Genomic DNA, 18,733 nt, shown 5'->3' on the forward strand with positions numbered 1-18,733 from the left:
TGTTCCTCCTCCCGCCCCTCCCACCCTCCCCAACCCCATTTTCCTCCTCCCTCCGCCCTTGGATGTTGCATGTTACTCTCCATGATTTATTTCTGTAATATGATATGTTTCCTTCACAAGAAGGGATATGTGTTCGCACAGAATGTAAGCATTTGATATGTCGCCATTCCATGTTGTAGAATATATGCCTTTAAATATATGTGTGTGTATATAAGTATATATGGATCGAAATAACCAAAGACTGCTGCTGGTCACATGTTCAGACAAAAATCAAGTAATGGATATAAAACAGTGGTATTGCCTCTTTCTGTTCCTTCTGTGTTTGGTTTGTGTTACAGGCTTTTTTTTTTTTGATAAGAAATTCTTAAGATTGTTCATAATAGATTTTTTTAAAATCTAATCTCAGTGAAGAGTTGGGGGTGACATTTACAGAGAAAATGGCATTAGTGGGTATGAAACTGCTTAGAAGTAACAGATTCTGACTTCATCACACCACTGTGAAGCTCTCCTCTGAATTACAAATCGATCCAAATAATTTAAAGGAATTATTTACAATGTCATGAGTTGCTTAACAGAAAGGTCTTAATATATAATTAGAAATATGCTGTTGAAAATTCTTTAATACAGAACCTGCAATATCTGGGTGAGTTCTTTCATTGGGAAATAGAGTTCTCTGTCTTTCTCAGTGTGGCTACCATGAAATTGGATGTTGATAGGTTCCCCTCTCCCAGCTGCCCCTGGGACCCATAATGGATTTATCATCCTGTTTTAGTGGCTAGCTGTGGAAGAGAGTCTGCTAAAGGACACTAAGAGGATGTGTCCCTTTCTTTATGTTTGATTCCGGCATTAGAGACTTCGGTGTTGTGGGAAATACACACTTCAGGTTCTCTCCTGATCATCAAAATCCCTGTAGCACTTGAGGAGGAAGCTGAAGAATGCTTACCAATGACTACCCGGGGCCATTGGAAATGAGCAAATCCATTATTGTAAGAGGAGAGCTCAGAACGCCTCTTCACATAAGAAAACTATGTCCCGTAGATGCTGGCTCCGAAAGCATGGAAGCCTAGAATTAAGCTACCAAATTTGGTGTTAATAATAATTCTTTGTGCTTTATATGATAGGGTCACCAAATGATCTTATCAAGAAAATGTGATAAATACTGGATTTTTACATAGCACTTATAACCTTGTAAAGAACAAAACCCCTGTATAGATGAATATAAAACCTAATATTTAACTTGTGTCTAAAGCAGTTATTAGTGTAGATGCCAAACCCTATTTCGACATGTGCAGTTTCACAGTCGGCATCACGGCTCATGGTGAGGCCAACGTCAAGATGGCTGTCTGCTAGCAGTTGCCCTGTGTTTGGGAGAGCAGAATCCATCATCCCCTGACTTCCTGCCACCTTTCATTTCCCAAAGAATATTGTTGCCTTTATGAGGCAATACTCTGCCAAAGGTTTTATTACCTGAATTGTGGTCTTTACCTCCAGCAGAACTTCCAAGTAAAAGGATAAAATAATCGAGGTTAGTGTCACCCTATTCCCTCGGTTTATTTTGTGGTGTGAGCTAATCAAAGAGCCAGTGGGCTCCATAAATATTCGAGCATTGCAACCCAGTGTGCTCAGTGTTTTGCTTAAGCCCGGTAACACTTGGGAATTGTGTTTGCTCTCAGGGTGGTAGTAAAGTAATGAGTAGAACGTGAAGTGGAAAGAGTCAAAGGGTAGAGGGGACCGAATCAAGGACAAAGCAGTGTGGACATAGAAGATGCAAATGAGACAGACCAGGTTATAATCATAGCCTCTCTTGGGCCTATAGGGTGCCCAGTGAAGACTGTTGAAATAAATTCTACCATTTCAGGGTTTTTCTTCCAACATGTGAATGCTTGCACTCACCAAGGACTTACGTGAAGCAGAGAGACTCCCAGGCCATGGTTTGCCTGGTGAGCTATTGGAACAATCTAGAGTCAAGGATGCCAGTGATCTAAACAAAGAGAGAAAGCTGAGGTTCAGGAGAAACCCTGGGGGATGGGAGCGGAGAGATGAAAACAGAAATCACAATGCAGCATCTCTAAGGTGTGTGTGAGGTGGTCTTTCATCCCACAGTCTCAGCTTTCCCTGTTAGAGGACCGCATGCCCCTGTCACGGTATTTGTAGTCTCTCAGCCTGTAGCTGTCACCGAGAAACTCTTCAGATTTGTGTCAGCAGTAAGGAAAATGTTTGCATTTGGGAGTGCCTGTTTTCCCTGACAGTCACTCAGAATCTATATATTTGTGAACACATTGATTAGATTACTCGTGGTTTGCATAAGTATTAATGTAAATGGAGTGTATTATTTCTATGAGTGCTAATAAAACACCAACATCACTTGGGAGCAGTATTTGAAAATAATTGAGCTGTACCTGTTAGATGTATGTTCTTCCCCTTTAGTTGAAATTCATTCCTAAGCAGGAATTCCTTTGTGTTTTATAGAAGTTCCAAATGAGGAAGCTAGAAACTTTGGCCAACTAGAGACTCTTTTCTAAGTAGCATCACTGATGGTGAATTGCTAGCCAGCTAGTTCTAAGCCCTTGACCTGCTCCCATGGCTTTGCCATTATCTGTGTCTCTCATTCATTTAAAATACGGTTTGGGAAAAACAGAAGATAGATAGATAGATAGATAGATAGATAGATAGATAGATAGATAGATAGATAGATAGATAGATAGATAGATAAATTGGGATAAGAAGTATTCCAGTCCTTTGTAAATGGTCTGGGTAGAATGGGGTGAGGGAGACTAGGAAGCAGGATGGAGACTTACGGTAGTAGCTGGCGGAAATGCTTCATCAGACGACATTGTCCCTCAAGTGTCAGCAGAAACCGAATCAGTCGCAGGGACTCCTCGCTTGGTTGTCAAGTCCCATGAGGCTGACATTCTCCAGCATTTTGTTGTTGTTGTTGTTGTTCTGAATAAAGAGTCCCTGTCAACTTATTTTAAATAGTATCTCTGATACCTAGGTTTTTGGAGGAGAAGTAAGCCAGCCATTTGATGTCTGGGCTGCAGGCTTCCAGTGACATAGAAAGCCATTATATCCCCAGGGTTCACTAACCCAGCGTCTGGCCTCGTGTTTTAGGGTCAGCTTAGGAGCGAGTGTTGTTTAAGGGAAGCACATCTTGAAGGGAAAGAAAGAGCCCGGCCTCGAGGGAGGCAGCTTCTAGGGTTCATTGAGCGCCCTGGAGCATGAGGTGAGGATTGGGAGTTTCCGCGGAGGAACACGGGGGCCCAAGGACCCCTCCGTGATCCTTCGTGCTACCCTAGAGCACACTTGGTCTATTCTAAGATGGTGCTTCCCACCCTGCAGGGGTTGGGTGAGCCTTCCTACCTGCAACTTTGACACTTGGTGTAACCATTTCTCTCTTTTTTATGTTTTATTTGGAGACATAATTTGGCTCCTGTTGAATCCAGGTTTGCGCAATACAGAGAGATTTGTTATAATAAATAGAACCAACAGATGTAAAAAGGTCAGGATGACATGGCAAGCTCTCTGGGTCTTTCTCTCAGGTCAGTAAACAGAATAGGTTTAAACTACAATAAGCAGGTGTCTCATTTATAGGAAATTCCAACTGCGTGATTTCTTTTAAAGGCTAAAGAAAGTTGGGTGAGAATAGCTGTCCCGCTCAATTCTTAGAAGCTGAAGTAGAATTAAATGTAAAATACAGATAAAAAAAACTTTCTGGCCTCCCAGGATCTGCCCCAACTTTTAATGATGCTTCAGTGGGCATTGGAAACATAGTGAGGAGGAGGAGGGAGTAGCTGGGGAGAATTAGGGTCAGAACACAGCAAGCCTTAGGTAGCTTCAGGAAGACAGCTGGAACAGATAAGTTAGACACTGCACCCAAATCTCTCCCTGGAGTTCAGGTGCTGTAATGGCGTGAGACACTGCCCATCCCTGTCATGATGTGCCCCACATCCCACTGCAGGCTCTTTCAGCATTTCAGAACTTGTAGGAGGTTCAGATTCACAGAGCCTTCAAAGGAAACCTCGTTTCATACAAATAATAAATCATCAACACAATCAGCCATGTTCTACAATCCTAGGCTTTGCATAAGGCTTTTAAAAAATTAACGAAGTACTACAATGAAGAAAATGTTCTTGGTTTAAAGTATATATGACATAGAAGTAAGCAGGCTTCTAAACAAAGGAAGGCATGAGGAATGATTATAAATTTATAAACGCAATTAAGAGCAAAACCAAAGGACACAGAACGTTTTGTGTAAACTACAACCATGGGAGCATTAAAACATGCTTGGTTTACAGGATGCAGGCACATACCTGTTTTCATGTGGTGCCTTCGGGGACCTTGCAACAATGGGGTGAAAATCCATATCTGCTCTTTCTTTGTCGTGCAGCCAGCTGGGTTTCCATAGTTGCTTTTCCTCTATCCTGCAGTATAATGTGGTACGTGTGTGTATTTCTGTCAGATTCATACAACAATGAGTAGAAAGATGCTTTTCCTCCTCTAAGGGCTTTTCAGTCTCACAGCATTTTAATATTTGAAGTGAGTGAGTTTTAAGACAAGTAACACATAGTCACCAGCACCTCCAAGTTGCTCCCCAGACTATGGTATCAGTGAAGAACCGGAGACTGGAAAAGTAGATTCTCTTGAGTGTGAATCTGCGTGACTCAAATCCCAGCAGAGTCAGGAACAACCTGGAACTCGGGCTTCTTGCTCCACGCTCATTTGATCCTGATCGTCCTAAACTTCTCTGACTTAGAAGAGCACACACGGGAGTGCCAGGGGATAAATCAGGGATCACTAGGGAACTGTTTCCCAGATCACACATTACTCTTCAGTGGCCATTGACATGTGAGATACTCCCAGGGTCTGTGAGAGGGAATGTCATACATTGCTTTGTTGATAATCCTAAAATTCTTGTGTGGCTGTTACCGGCAGTGCTTAACTGTAATAGGAGGGGCTTTTTTTCTGGAAGCGATGCTCTTTTTATTTAAGGAGAAATTTGAATAAAAGCGTTCACTTCAGGTAAATGGCATGTGACGAATGTTGTGTAAGCTCTACCTTGACAGCTGCAGATATTGCCTGCCTGGAGACAGATGATGCTGAATGAGGCGGGGCCAAGCTCAGAAAGGACACTGCCAGTGGTACAAGCCTTGCCCTGCCTCCAAACGGGGGCATCTTGCTTGCCTTCGGCCCTGTCCACCTTCCTAACAGAATTTAAAACCATTCCATTGAAAATGATGGCCGGGAGGACATGGGGATTGTTTTGTTTGCTTCACACCAGTGACCTTTGGAGACTATGAGGTGGCAATGGGGGTGTCAGGAGAGGACACCTTAGTGCAGCGCATTGCAGTCGTTAGCATGTGACTGACGGTTTTGCATGGTGGCCATTCCTCAGGTGTGAGCCAAGAGCTGGGATCAGCTCATACGTAGTTTCTTGTAGTTTGCCTAAGAAGGCTTGTCAGTTGGTTGCATGTATTTACCCCAGTGCTTTATGGGAGGACATCCTCAGTTTTGTCAGAGTGCTTCTCGCAAAGACTCATTGTTTTTATGCCCCCCCCCCATGTGTTTAGTGGCTTCTATGCGTTGTTACAAATGGAGCCAAGTTTTCCAAACGCCAGCTTCTCATTGCCACTGACAGCTGCTGGATTCCATCTGTTAGCCAACAAGGTCTTCCTCCATGTGCCTTCTCCCTTCCTGTATCCAACACTGGGACCTTGAGCTGTTAAATAGAAGAAAATGGCAGTCTCTTGCTCTGACTGTACCTGTCATTTGTAGACAAGTGCCATCATAAATTTACCATACATCTATCCAACTCCAAAAAGCCAAGATTTAGTAACCCTCATAAAGTAATAGATTAAGTGTATTTATGGCAAACATCTTAAGGCTGAAGTTCTGGGGTACCGTCATGTAGAACATAAATGAGCCCCATCTGTCTGAAGAGAACAGACCATTATACTAAGGCTCATATACTTATGAAATGCTCATAGATCGTGAAGGCTTTCAAGGAAAGTTTCAATAATGAAACTGCCTCCGTCTTTGCTCAGGACAGGAGCGACCTGCCAGGCGAAGCCAAGGACGCTGGAAGCATTTGTCCCCACTTGAAGCTGACTTGGAAAACTGTTTGCAGTAGCTTCCAGGCAAATAATGCCAGGAGTTTCCTGTCACACTTTCTGCTTTTAAAAACTGCCCCCCCTGGGGTTGCTTTAAAAAAAAAAAAAAAAAAAAAAAACAGAAAAAAGTAAGACTGATTTATGACCAACCTGTTAACTTATGATTTACCGGGGACATGTCGTGAGCCGCGTCCCCATCCCACAAGCTAGGGCTGTGCCTCATTAAACGACCACTTTTACAGACGCCCCCTCCTTTATTTCAATCGTATCAATCTCCTCGGCTACCTTATAGTCACGACATTTCTGCACTGAGGGGCCCCTGGAATGGAAAAGGCCTTCTGTGTCCACTGAATGATTTTGTACAACGGCAAATGCCCTTGAGATTTCAACAAAGGTTATTATTCATATTTTAATGGCATTCCTCTTATTTGCTTCAGGAAAAAATTCGCTTGTTGTGGCATATTTTTCCGACAAGCGTGGCTGCTCACATAGAGCTACTCAATAAGTGCTTTGTATTCTGTATGCACGGCACATACATACATGGGACAGTTTTTTTTTAGGACTCTGGGCCCAATTTTAATAACCTTATCTAGTGCCACACAAAAATCAATTTTTTTCTGGAATTTTTCAGAAGTAGACCCCCTCCCCCCAGCCTTGCTTAAGGAGGCCTAGATGTAGCTTGATCCTCCGCATCTGGAGAGAGCCAGGCTCCACCTTGGCGATGTCCAGTGGGGCTGATTTGGCAGCTGTACCAGAATAAGAGCATTAAGGACATGGTTTCCTACACCGAGACTCCTAAGGATGTTGTGGACTTCACAGGGACCCAGGTGGAGATTTGCTGTAGGGACAGAGCCACCAGTGTACTTGCCTAGAAGAATTGTGGGGTCAAGGACATTGCAGGAAGCTCCCACTAGACAGGGGCTGGTGGAGCAGTGAAGGAGAGCCAGCCTCCAGATAGCCGAACTGTATAGTTCATTGTGTCAACCCGAGAGACTACAAACAGGAAGCCAGGGTTCGAACCTGTAAGAGCTGCAGCTGGGGCAAGCAAAGCCTAACTTCGTTCTTCTTGTCCCTTTCCTCCTTCTGGAACAATAATGTCTCCTGTTCAGGCTGTCCCACTGTTACATTTTGGAAAGAGCTCATTTAGATTCCGCAGACTCGGAGCTACAGGGAATTAACGTTAGGATGAACTGCGCCTTCTATTGCTCTCGACTGATTTGGATAAGACTTTGGGCTTTGGACTTGTGAGTCTGGGATGAGCTAAGATTTTTGAAGCAATTGGAATGAGATGAATGCATTTTGCCTGTGAGGCTGTGAGATCCGTGGGAGCCAGAGAGTCCCCTCCGAAGCTCACCGTGAATTCAATTTCAACTGGCACGGCACAAAGGCCTTCCCTAGATAACAGCACCATGTAGAAGGTGGCCCTCCCGAGACACCAGACTTCCCGGTCTCCAGAGTTAGAGAAGCAAACGTAGAGTGTTTATCAAGCGCTCAGTTCATGGTATTCTGCCATAGTGGAGAACGGAGTGAGGCACAGCCATGCTGGTGACCATTAACATACAACCAGGGATCGCTCCATGGCTGCGCTGTGCTAAGTGCTTTATGCAGACTCTTACTTATGGGCTATAATCTTCTGATGGATGCTGGAAAGGGAGAAGAAACTTAGAGGCCTGTCTTCAGCTTTTAAGGTCGGTGTATCACCCAGTGTGTATCTCAGCTGCTCTCCTATGGACGTGTGAGCCTTTGGAAGAAGTTTTGTGGACTATACTACTGTATGGGATTTTTGTTGTTGTTTGTTTTTTTTTTTTAGTGTGTTTTTTTTTAGGTTATTTGAGAATTTTTCTACTTAGTAGCACTACTTGAATTCTCTTGTCTCAGAAGATGTGTTGTTCCTTTCCCCGAATGGTTTGTTATCCTCGTTGTCATCATCGTTTTGTTTTTAATCAAGTTACGCTGAGCACGGTGCCACGTGCTTCTGATGCTAGCAGTGGGAGACAGAGGCAGATAGAGCTCTGTGTGTCTGAGGTCAGCCTGGTCTGTGTGGCAAGTTCTAGGCCAGCCAAGACGACATAGTGAAACTTGAAGTCATCAGTGGATTTTCATTATGATGTGTTAGTCAAGGTGTGGTTCTGGGTGCCATTTACTCGAACTGCGTCTATAGCCCCGTGAAAGCGATAGGAGCCTAAACCCATTAGTCTGCATCTCATTGACGTCATCTAATTATGACTGAGTCGTGCTCTCTGACCTTCTAGTTCCTCCTCTATAAAATGGGAGCGTTAGTACCTACCTCCTAGGACTTTCAGGATTAATTGTCTGAAAAATACTAGGTGCTCAGCGAAGTGCCTACCAGCTAACAGGCGTTCAATAAATGGGAGCCATAAAAAGCAACCGTTTGTTCACAGGTATTCAAGGCCCTGTCCCTGACTCTGCCATCATTTCCCGCCGTACTGATACGCAACAGTGACCTGTTCTCACATTCCCTTTATGAGCTTATCGCTCAGAGTCAGTATATGCATGTGTGTTTTCACTCCAGGACCTTGTGGCTGGATGAGCCAATGTCTCGCGAGACATTCAAAATGTGCAAGAGAGCCCTTTGGTCTTCCTCCCACTATTAAGTAACAGAAGAAGCATTTCTCCACTCGGTCCTTCTGCTGGCTTAAGTGTCCTGTCCCTTCTGGTATCGTATTCTGCACCTGGCAGCCACATAGGTATTATATTGATGCTATTAAGAAAAATTTTGTGTCAGGAGCCCTGGTCCCTGCCCTGGATGGTGGGTGAGGCAGTGTGACTCTCATTAGCTCTGGTATCTTCTCCAATCAGTATAAAGGAGGCCAGCCCCAGGTTGCTGGACCACACTCTGTTTATTACTGCAGTGCTGAACACAGGGACAGCCCAACACACTTGCACTAACTCAGAGAGAAGCTTGGGTGTTAGATGTTGAGCAGTTGCTCAGGCTGGAGCCAGTCTTGGCCATTGAGAGCAAACATTTAGAGGACACGGGTGATCTGGATGAGAAACTTGCCCCTCTGGCAAATCCCAGATGGCATTTGTGTCAATAAATAAGAATTTATCCGCTTGTGTTTTTAATCTCCAACTATTTATGAAGCTTTCTTGGCATATGATTATTTGGGTATTTCTTATGGGCTGTTAATGACTTAACCTCTAAGTACACATTTTTTCCTTTTAACTATGAAATCGCATAAATAAATACTAGAATTCCTTCTCACAATAGGCTTTTATTTTGCTTTCAGATATTTGAATTTTTATCTGAACTTCATAATTTTTGCCAACTTAACCAGCAAAGTGGCTATTAAGTTAAAATACCAGCTGAGCAGTGGTGGCACACACCTTTAATCCCAGCACTCAGGAGGCAGAGGCAGGTGGTAGAGGCCAACCTGGTCTACAGAGCGAGTTCCAGAACTGGCTCCATAGCTTCTGGGAAACTCTGTCTTGAAAAACCAAAAACCACACAAAGTAAGTTTAAATACCATTTTTTTCTAGCACACCATTGTCCCTAGTTCTCTCTTAACAAATGATTTTACTCAATATTGAGATGTCGTAACATGCAGTCATTTCCTTAGTGTTCATGAGGGACTGACTCGAGGACACACAAAGTATACTAAAATCTGCAGATGTTCAAATTATAATTCAACCAACTACAGATCAAAACTATTCAGGTAGGAATTACATCTGTATTGAACATGTATAGCTATTTGTTTATCCTCATTCTTTAAAGGCAGTAAAAATCCTTCCCTAAAACATTTACACTGTGTGGGTGTCATAAATACTCTGTGGAGACTATATATATTAGGGAGGCTCCATGTAGGTGCTGGGCCAACACGTTGCTGTTTTGTATAATTAATTTGAAACAAGCAACTTATAACAAGGGAAGGTTGACTGGGGCTCCTAGTTTTGACCCCGTCACTTTTGAGCCTGTGACAAGGCAATACACAATAGCTGTAAGTGTGTGCCAAAGCAACACTGCCTCATTGCTTGCACGCAAACTAAAAGAGGAAGGGACAGGTGTCCATCCTGTTATCAGCTTGGAAGGCACCCCCCCCCCCCCCCGCTCACCCAGGGACCTAAAAACCTCCAGCCAGACCCACATTTAAAAAAAAAAAAATCCACCACCTTCTAATTGTCTTGAGGCAAGGACAAAGCCCATCAGACATGGGATCAGAACTGTAGCAATTCCTGAGACCAGGCAGGAGAAAGCAGCCCAAAACAAACTCCTCTGGAGACTCAGCCTTTTAAATTAAAAGTGACTTTCCACGGTCAGCTGACTTTCCCCGGCATCCCTAGGTCTTAAATATTAAGCTGGCTTTGACAACTTCATAAAGCCTTAGACCGAATTCAGAAACAAAAGTCAGATGAGAACTAGCAAAGTGTGATGGGTGTTTAGCAAGGCATTCTTAAAGATCCCTAGCCTCCTTGTGCTGCTTGAGTATCTAGCCCTGTCTCCTTAGAGCAGACGGTACCTAGTTAAGTTTATAAAGCATGTGGGCTAGGTACCTGTCTGCCAGGGATGGCCTGGGGCTATAAATTTGTTTCCCAGCAGACAATTTTTGGCTCTGACTAGGTGAAGAAAGAGCAAGTGTCCTCCGCAGCTCTCAGGCTGACCTTTCCTTCCTCAGTGAGCAACTCCCCCTGCCTGGATCATCAAAGCTTTCCCCCTTGGCTGAGCTTGTAGCTAGGGAGGAGAAAGATGAGCCTGAATTCAAACAGTTTCATCTGGGCTCTGTGAATCCAAAATTGTGTTCCCTGACATAGGGCGATACATTTAGCAAAATAAAAATAAATAAAAAGACCCTGTTCCTTGTTCTATCTTGAAAATTCGTTTTTTGATCTTATTCCCAGAATTTGAATCCCTACTCCCTAAGGGTCTTGGTTTGAGTGATGTGAGTTACTTATTCTATTTTCAATAATAAAGGTGCCTCAAAAATAACTGTTTCATACCTCTTAGTGACAAATCAGAAAGGGGGCAATTTTTCAACCTGAAGAAGTTGAAATATGCTTTCTCTATTGTACAAGTCAAATGGCTGGGAAACTATACAAAACAGGAGAAAGCTTTTCATTAGATTCAGACTCCAGCAAACAATCTCTCTCTGCACTCACTTGGGAAAACTGATGAGTTCACGAACATCCATGCCAGTTCACTGATGGCGAGTTGGGGCCTCCAGCTTTCAGCATGGAAGTGTTTGGTCATGCAACAGAGTTTTCATCTGAGCGTAAGGCCGGCTGCCTTTGCTCCTGAACAGGGAGCTGTGTTACAAGGGACAAAGAGAGCCAACAGCCTACAGTCAGGCAAGGAAGGCAATATCTGACATTTTGTTGAGCCACAAACCCCTGGCAAGGCAAGGCCTGAAGACCAGAACCTGACTAACAAGGTTTCAGACGGAATTGAGGACAGCTGCCTAAGTCAGAACCTTACGCAGGCCCAGGGGTCCCAGAGGCCAGTAGAACACAGGGTCAGTTTTGAGCTTACAGAATCTGTCACCCTGCTTTTGTGACTCCTAAATAACTTTAAAGTGGACTTTTTTCTTACTTTTTTTTTTAAAGGACTTACAAAGCCTGAGGCACGTTAACTTAGACAATGTTTACCTGCCTTCAGGGTTAGTCTAAAGGCCACCATATGAAAATTAGGCATAAGCATAGTTAATTAGTAAACATTACAGCGATCAGCCGTGCTTGGATTCACGGGGTTTCTGGAAGTGAGCTAGGATGTGGTGATGTAGCATTAAACGACAGCTTCAGATTGGTGGAATGGTTCCTGCTCAGGGACTTCTACAAGCCAGCTGTAATTCCTCTATCTCTCCATGACCGCTTGGTATTTCTGGACTGGTGATTGAAGTACTCTACCCTGCTTTTCTTACCTGGTGTACAGGGAAAGGACGTCCAGGGTCCAGGTTCAGGGGCATTCTGACGTTCCTTCCTAAATGTGGAACTGAGATTAGGCATCTCCCAACAGGAAGTCCTCTGACTAGTCAAGCAAGTTAGCCAGCTAGTTATGTGACAAGCCAGTCGACACTGGCTCTGCCGGGTGAACTTTAGGGACTCTTGAAATAGATTCAATCTAAGTAGGACAGTTAATCAGAAAACGTCTAAATGGATGACTAGAAGATCCCAGTCTGCTGAGTCAGACTGGACCACCAGGTATAAAGCTTGGGGACTTCATGTAGGTGTGAGTGGTAAAATCTCCATAATAGCCTTCAATGATGATACCCCAAAGGGTATAGAAAACCAATTAATGGCACAGTGCCTAGTACTTAGAATTTCTTCAGAATATTATTGTATAAATATATCAGCCCCATAATAGTTGAAAATGCAAATAACAGTAGCATGATATAAGTTAATATAGGGAATATAGAACATCCATTGAAGAAGAGTTGCTAGGCAGGAATCTCTAATGAACCTCCAAACAGAACACAAAGAGTTCCATAGGTGGGATATTTAGCTGTGAGTGTGACTCTGTGGTAGTTCTTATCTAGTATGGACAAGGTCAAAAGATCTCAGAAAAAAAGGGCATCACCATGTATCTCCATTTGAAAGCAGCAGCCCCACTTGCCATCCGTGAGCCCATCGGTTTTCTTGCATGAGCACAACAGATTTTTGTTTGCTCTGCTTTGATGCCAATTAATAGTGGTCTCTTGTTTTGTATACTTTTCCAGTGAACTAGATCTTACTAGGAATGCAGAAGCCATAGGTTCCATCACGAGAACCCAAAAAAGGCAAGAACAAGAGAAAAATAAGTTGATCGTGAACAGGAAGCAAGCTTACTTGCAGAGGACTGGCTGCTAGTCTTTGGCTTTTTTTTCCCCATGTGCTTTCTATCTCCTGGCAGGGTACCTACAGGCAGGCCTTCATCCGTATTCACAGCTCTTTTAATTATCAGCTTTGTTTATCTCTGTGCTGTGCAGTATTGCTAACGGAGAACATAATGAAATATCCAGATGCGTTTTATTTTATGAAACATTAAAATATTGAACCTGTCGCAAATGACCTACTGTATCTCAAAGAGATCCATGGTTAAGTGAAAAACTGCAACTTGAACGGACACACTAACTGTTGCAAATACGGGGGCTGGCGAGATGATTCAGGGGTTAAAAACACTTGCTGCTCTTCTGGAGAACCAGAGTTCAGTTCCCAGCATCCCTGTCAGGCAGCTCACAACTACCTATAACTCCAGTTCTTGGGGATCCCATGCCTCTGGCTTCTGACAAACACATGCATACATATAATTAATGATAATAGCCTTACTAATAAGATGAACCTTAAAAACATTAAAGCATATGCTGTTTTAATAAGTGTTAAAAGTATTTTACATAACTAAGAAATATATGGGTTTTTTTTTTCTATGTCATTTACTTCACTCAATACAATTCAGTAGTTAGCACTGACGTTTTAAATTTTCTATTCCTGTAGCACTATCTAGAATTAGGCATCCTGTAGCTCAGTAGAACAATTGCCCACGGATATTTTTCTGCACACTTGGGACAGAGATAGGTTAAGATGTTTCCAGGATTCAATAAGCTCTCTCTTGACCATTTGTGAGTGCAAATAAATCACTCTGAGAGAATAGAATAATTATGAGAAGAGGGAGGGATCACGAAAGCACAATGGGGCAGATGGAGAGATCTGAGTCTTCAAACCAAAGAGCAAAATCATAAACGTTTAAGATTCAGAAAGATTCGAAGAAAATGTGAGATGCAGTAGATGCTCGAGAAATGTCAACCGGATGAAAGGGTGAACGTGCTGATAGCGAAGATACTGAAAAGATTCTATCATGAACTTTGTTAATTAAATATTGAAGTAAGATGGGGAAAGAGCACAGGGCTCCCTGCTGACACTACAGCTTAGTGGAAATGAGGACAAGAAAAGTACTTGAGAGGATTTCTCTGTGGGGGCAGCTCAGTCCACTTAGCATCCGTGATGTTGAGTTTGAAGATCCATGAGACATCTAGACATAGACTTGAGGAAAGGGTCTTGAACCATGAAGAGGGGGTGACCTGTGAATTTAAGAATCCATCTGGTAGACGAAGTCTCTAAATCAAATTAAATTTATAATACCAAAGAAGAGGGTGAACGTAAGGTGACCAACCCTAACTCATGCCGTCTCTTAGCTAAGGCCAGGCAGAAGAACAGGTTCCAGGGGAGAATCTAGAATGGACTGTTATTGTAAAGATGAACACGGAAATGATTGTGGGAGGAACTACAGTCATCAAAGGAAGAAAGTGTGTGGCTATCAAGGGAAGAAAATCTAGAAGCGATGACTGAACAGGGAACACTGGTTTGGGTGGGTTAGGATGGAGAGAGGAAGCAGAAAGGAAGCTCCTGGCCTTCACATATCAAAGAGAAGACAAGTGAAAAGCGCCAGGGGTGAGCCAGTTCAGAGAAGAACCCTTAGAACCTGGAGCTCTCAGGGCTTCAGCAACAGGAGGAAAAGAGTTGACATCACAGAAGAGAGAAGATATGGAAATGTCAGGGAATCCAAGTGGAACCAGACACCTTTCTCCTCACAGACGGGAAAAGCTTCAACATCAGGGACAACCTTACCAAGCCTCCCCATTCTGTGATGAAGCAGGAGACCAGACATTTGCTAATAAAGGATTAGAGTATCAGTAGCAAACTGAAGGCAGGGAAAGCGTCCACAAAGATGAAGACACATAATATGTTCCCTGCATAGAATACTTTCCCCATTTGTTGGTCTTGTTTATTGAGCTCTTGCCCATATGTAGAAAATTTCAATAATTTGCATCCACTAATCTATATTCTTTTTTCTCTTACTGAAAATGGATTTTTCTCTCATAATATAACCAGATTACAGTTTTCCCTTCCTCTACTTTTCCCAGGTTCTTCCCACCTCTCCTCCCATCCAAATCAACCCGTCTGTCTCTCACTAGCAAACAAATAGGTTTCTATTTAATAATAATAAAATATAATAGAGTAAAATATAAGATAAAACAAAAACCAGCACTTTGGAATCGAGCAAAACAAAGAAACAGAAAAGGTCCCAAGAGAAGGCACAAGAAACAGAGACCCACTCATTCACATACCCAGGAATTCCATAAAAACACTAAACTGGAAGTTGTAATACTTATTCAAGGAAACTCTTCCACCTCCTTTTCTGCTGATTCCTGAGGCAGGGGATTTGATATAGACATTCCCTTATGGCTGAACATTCCAAGGTCTCTCGCTGGTCTCTGTATTTGATCCCATTTGCTGCAGGTGGAAACTTCTTCAATGAAAACTGAGCAAGTCCCTGATCTATGAGTATGGGAGAATGTTCTTGGGAAACATTTTGGTGTTATGTTTTCTTGTTTTGTTTTTAGAACAGCAGTACTGGGTTCTACCGTAGGTCTCTGGGCTGTCTAGTCTCAAGTTCTTTGTCATCCAAGCAGAGTTGGGTGTAGATTCCAGCTTGTGTATGGGCTCTCAAATCAGATACTGGTGGTTTACTCCTGTAAACTCTGTGCCACCATTGCACTAGCCTTAGTGTGCAGGAGGACACCATTGTAGATAAGGGGTTTGTGGCTGCATTGGTGTTTGTGTTTCTCCTTTGGTAGCACATCGAGTACCTTCCTGTACCAAAGACACTAGCATGTAGGTATGATGGTTCCGTGTCGGCGACAGCTCAACTTCTCTGTGTTCGGTGAGTTGTCTTGGGGTTGTCTTCAACAGTGGGGCTCTGCTGTCAGTTTGTGGAGAGCAACTTACAGTCTCAGCTAAGCTTAGGTTGTTTACGGGTTCCTCTGGGGTGCCTTTGGCCAACAACTCAATTATGTGTAAACCATTCCAAGTACTAGAGGCTTCATCTGGTGACAAGAAATGTTCAGTTGAAGCTCTGTCTCTGTCTCCCCCATTATTTAGCGATTTTATTTAGCGATCCTTTGTTTATGTGTATATTTTAGGAAGAAGTGTGTGTGTGTTTATTTTGCTGTATTATTTTCATATGATTCCTCAAATGGCCCTTAATTTTAACTGTTGTTCCTCATATCTCCTCCCTTGTCTCCCTCCTCCTTTTCACCTCCATTTGGTCCTCCCATTCCAGCCCCACCCCCACATCCATTATTTCCCTTTTCTATCTGTGCCACCCTCAATCACTTACTCCATACCTAACCTCTGTGTTTAAATGGATTGTAGCTTGGTTAGCATTGAATTAACAGCTAATATTCACCTGTAAGAAAATACGTACCACATTTGTCTTTCTGGGTCTGGGTTTTTCTAGTTTCATCCATTTACCTGTACATTTCCCGATTTCACTTTTTAACAGCTGAGAAATGCTCTATTGGGTAAATGGACCACATTTTCTTCAGCCATTCTGTTGAGAAATATCTAGGTTGTTTCCAGTTTCTGTCTTTTATAGATAGGGCAGCGATGAATGTGGTTGAGCAGTTGTCTTTGTGGTAGGATGGTGTGACCCTTGGGCATATGCCCAAGAGTAGTACTGCTAGATCTTAAGATAGATCAATTCCCAACTTTCTGAGAAGTGGGACCATATTGATTTCCATAGTGACTGTACAATTTTACATCCCCACCAGTTTCAGATGAGTTATTTATCTTATTCCATTTCCTTGCCTGTATGAGCTGTCATTTGTATTGTTGATCTTACACATTCTGACAGATGTAAGATGGGATCTCAAAGCAGTTTTAATTTGCATTTCCCTGATGGATTAGGATGATGAACATTTATTTGTTTGTTTCTCAGCCATTTGAGCTTCCTTTCTGAGAATTCTCTGTTTAGATCTGTACCCCATTTTTAATTGGGTTATTTATTTTCTTGATATCTAGGTTTTTGAGTTCTTTATATATTTTGGATATCAGCCCTCTATCCAGATATGTAATTGGGTAAAAGTCTTTTGATTCTGTAGGCTGTCTCTTTCTCCAAATGACGGTATCATTTGCCATACAGAAGCTTTTCAGTTTCATGAGTTCCCATTTAGTATTGGTTGTTGATCTTAGTGCCTGTGCTAATGGTGTTCTGTTGAGAAACCCTTTTCCTGTGCCGGTGAGTTCAAGACTATTCCCCACATTTTTCTATTAGGTTCAGTGTATTTGGTTTTATGTTATTTGATCCGTTTGGAATTGAATTTTGTATGGGGTGATAAGTATGGACCTATTTGGATTTTTCTTTGTGTAACTGTCCAGTTTGACCAGTATTGTTTGTTGAAGATGCTGTCTTCTTTACAATGTGTATTTCTGGCTTCTTTGTCTAAAATCAAGTGTCTGTAGGTGTGTGGATTTTTGCCCGGGTCTTCAGTTAGATTCCACTTATTAATGTGTCTGTTTTTGTGCCGGTGCCTTGTGGTTTTTATTACTATGGCTTTGTCGTACAATTTGAAGTTGGGATGGTGATAATTCTGTAAGTTCTTTTATAATTCAGGATTGTTTTAACTTTCCTGTTGAGTGTGTGTGTGTGTGTGTGTGTGTGTGAGAGAGAGAGAGAGAGAGAGAGAGAGAGAGAGAGAGAGAACGTGTGCTTCCATATGAATCTGTAGATTGCTTTGATAGGATGGTAATTTTTATTATGTTAATCCTACTGATCCATGAGCATTGGTGATCTTTCCATCTTCTGATTCCTACCCCAAGATATTTTATATTATTTGAGGCTATTGTGAGTTTCTAAGCTAAGGTGTTGTTTCCCTGATTTCTTTCTCAGTCCATGTATTTACAGGAGGGTTACTGATTTTTGTGAGTTAATTTTGTATTCAGCTACTTCACTGAAAGTGTTTATCAGTTGTAGGAGTTTCCCAGTGGAATGTTTAACTTATGCATAATATCAGATCATCTGCAAATAAAGACACTTTGACTTCTTCCTTTCCAATTTGCATTCCATTGGTCTTCTTCAGTTGTCTTATTGCTCTAGCTAAGATTTAAAGTACTATGTTGATTAGGTATGGAGAGTGTGGACAACTTTGTCTTCTTCCTAATTTTAGTGAAATTGCTTTGCGTTTCTCTCCATTTAAGTTGATATTAGCTATGGGCTTGCTGTAAATTGCTTATATTATGTTGAAGAATGCCTCTTGTATTCCTAATATCTCCAGGACTTTTCTCATAAGGAGGGCTGGATTTTTGTCAAAGGCTTTTCCTGCATCTAATGAGATGATCATGTGGTTTGTCTGTTGTTTTGTTTATATGGTGGATTTCATTTATAGGCTTAAATATGTTGAACCATGTCTGGGATGAAGCCTACATGATTATGGTGGAGGTTCTTTTAGATCTGTTCTTGGATTAGGCTTGCAAGCATTTTGTTGGGAAATTTTACATCTATGTTCATAAGGGAAATTGCCTTGTAATTCTCTTGTTTTCTCAATCTCTATATAGTTTGAGATCAGGATGATAGTGCCCTCGTAAAACAAACTGGGCAATGATTGTTTTTGTTTCTATTTTTGTGAGTTTTGTCATTAACTCTTCTTAGAAAGTCTGGTAGAATTCCTGGGCTTGTTTGTTTGTTTGGAGATTTTAATGACTGCTTATATTTCTCTAGATGTCATAGGTCTGTTTAACTTGCTTATCTGATCTAATTGGGGTAAGTGGCATATATTTAGAAAATTATCGCGTTCCTTTGGATTTTCCGATTTGATGAAATAAGGTTTTTACTTAGATCTTTATGAATCCCTTAGTTTCCT

General features: G+C 42.2%; 1 protein-coding gene across 5 annotated transcripts in view; it reads left to right on the forward strand.

Annotated features, from left to right (window-relative positions):
• The window catches only part of Znf385b (zinc finger protein 385B), a 352,992-nt gene that overhangs the window by 315,629 nt on the left and 18,630 nt on the right, over positions 1-18,733 (forward strand). The gene's annotated exons all lie outside the window — the stretch shown is intronic.

The sequence above is a fragment of the Alexandromys fortis genome, unplaced genomic scaffold, assembly GCF_014885135.2.
Source record: "Alexandromys fortis isolate MF-2015 unplaced genomic scaffold, M_Fortis_MF-2015_v1.1 scaffold_8_1_9099942, whole genome shotgun sequence".
Classification (NCBI taxonomy): domain Eukaryota; kingdom Metazoa; phylum Chordata; class Mammalia; order Rodentia; family Cricetidae; genus Alexandromys; species Alexandromys fortis.